The sequence below is a fragment of the Penaeus chinensis genome, chromosome 7, assembly GCF_019202785.1.
Source record: "Penaeus chinensis breed Huanghai No. 1 chromosome 7, ASM1920278v2, whole genome shotgun sequence".
NCBI classification, from domain to species: Eukaryota; Metazoa; Arthropoda; class Malacostraca; order Decapoda; family Penaeidae; genus Penaeus; species Penaeus chinensis.
Window position 1 is genome coordinate 21,540,307 of NC_061825.1, and position 2,500 is coordinate 21,542,806.

The following is a 2,500-nucleotide window of genomic DNA, read 5'->3' on the forward strand; positions in this document are numbered from 1 at the left end:
CAATTCAGCAGAATTTAAAGGGGCCCGTTGGCTTGGTTAATAAGTACTAATGTCAATAAGATGTAACTTTAAATTATATTTGTAAGTATCCATTCCAGTCTCTAAGCTCAAGCCAAGAATAATCATAATATACATTACCTTTTTTGTGGAGTGCTTAGTCACGCATTCCTTCAGATACAACATAAATACATTTGATTGCAAAGGCCAGCAGTTTGCTCTGTCGTGGTTGACGTTATAAGATTGACATGCAGCGTTCTCTCCGATCCACGAGAAATACACATTTATCTGATCATCCGCTAATATGAAGGCATTTCCTGAGTGCACGACCCATGTTTTCCTTAGATATAAATAGTGCTGTGAACTCATGGCCTGTCAAGCCTCTCCCTGCCTTGCATGTTTTTGGTTAGTGAATTCCAATAGTCTAAACAAAGCCTAACTCCACTGATTTGCTAAAATTTCGGTTTGGAGCCTCTAACATAAAATAATCATCGTATGTACTTCGTGTAGACTGATTTCTGGTAGTTATCAACATATCACATGTTTCGTACGTTTTTCCATACAATAAAAAAAAGAGAAAAGGAGAAAATACAAGTAGTAATATCGTCAGGTGTTGTATGGTGTGACACAAAGGCCATTGCATGTAAAAATGTATTGTGGATTTTTTTTTTAGATTTCTTGATTATATAAAAAAAAAAATCCACAATACATTTTTACATGCAATGGCCTTTGTGTCACACCATACAACACCTAACGATATTACTACTTGTATTTCCTCCGTCCTGACATGAAAACTTTAGAGCATATTTTTAATGCGAAAAGTTTTCGCAACGGATACCACACAGAATCCGGTGATTTCTCTTACCTGTCATCAACAGCAGGGTGCAGCCGAGGGTTGCGCGCCGGCCGGCCATATCTGCTTGAGTCTCCACTGACGAGAGGCGTCCTTACCTTCGGAAGGGTCGCGAGGGACTGCGCGCACCCGCTGGTCGGCAGCGCTGGGGTAACCGCAGACGGAGGAGGAGCTTCTACCCGCTCCCCATGCGGCGAGATATAGTATCGGACGCGTCCATTACTTCGCTTACCAATCGCAAACAATCGCAATTCGCACTTTTTCTACGTTCGTCATAGTGGCTCTTAGTGTCGGGTACATAGTCTGCTAAATATCTATAGTTTGTTTTTTTCTTAAGAACCATTGTACTTCATCTTGTTCGCAAAGACTATGGTAGATATATTTACCAATTACTCTGTAATTTCTTTGATCTACATTTGCATTTGAATAAATTAGCCAGCCACGCCCAGTGGCCGGTAGTAATGATGAGGAAAACAATTATAAAGATAATGATTTGATGATAATGATTATTTACTGAACAATAATAGCAGAAAAAAGATTGTGTTATTGTTGGCACTGTTGTTATCATTGCTATCATTATCATATTACATGTTGTTATATGTACAAAGGTATTTTCTACGACAATATGGTCAATGCAATTGTTAGTGTGGTTGTTATGAATGCAATTTTCAATTTTATCGTTTTAATTTTTAGTATATTTATTGTTAGTACTGCCATTGTTACTTTTATTATCATATTATTATTATTATTATTATTACTATTATTTTTTATTATCACCATCATTATTATTAGTAGTAGTAGTAGTAGTAGTAGTATCATTATTATTGTCATCATCATCATCATCATCATCATCATCATCATCATCATCATCATCATCATCATCATCAATATCATCGTTATTGATATCATTGTTGTTATCATTATTATCATTATTGTTGTTATCATTATCATTATTATCCTTTTTATCATTATTATTATCTTTATTATTATCATCGTCTTATCATCATCATTACTATGCTGGTAATGGTAATATTACCTTTCGGTTACCATTATAGTTGTTCTTATTATTGTTATTCTTATTAGCATTGCTATTTAAATCATTGTTATTATTGTTATTCTTATTACTATTCTTATTGCTAATTATATTTCTCATTATCATTGTTATTTCTATCATTATCATTATCATCATCATTATTATTTGTATTATTATTATTATTATTATTATTATACTTTTTTGTTGTTGTTATTATTATCATTATCATTATTTTTATTATTATTATACTTTTTATTATTATTATTATTATTATCATTATTATTATTATCATTATTACAATTATTATTATTATTATTGTTGTTATTATTATCATTATTATTAGTATTATTATTATTATCATTATTGTTGTTGTTGTTGTTATCATTGTTATTATCATTATTGGTATTAGTAATAGTAGTAGTATTGTTGGTGTTGATATTATTACTCCTACTATTACCATTATTAGTATTAGTAATAGTAGTAGCACTGCTATTATTATTATCGTTATTATTATCATTCCCATTCTTCATCTTCGAGTAAATGGAAGTAAGAAGGAAGGGTTGAGCTGAATGGGAAAGGAAGGGCAGAGGAAGAGCGAGAAAGGTTGGGAAGGGAGC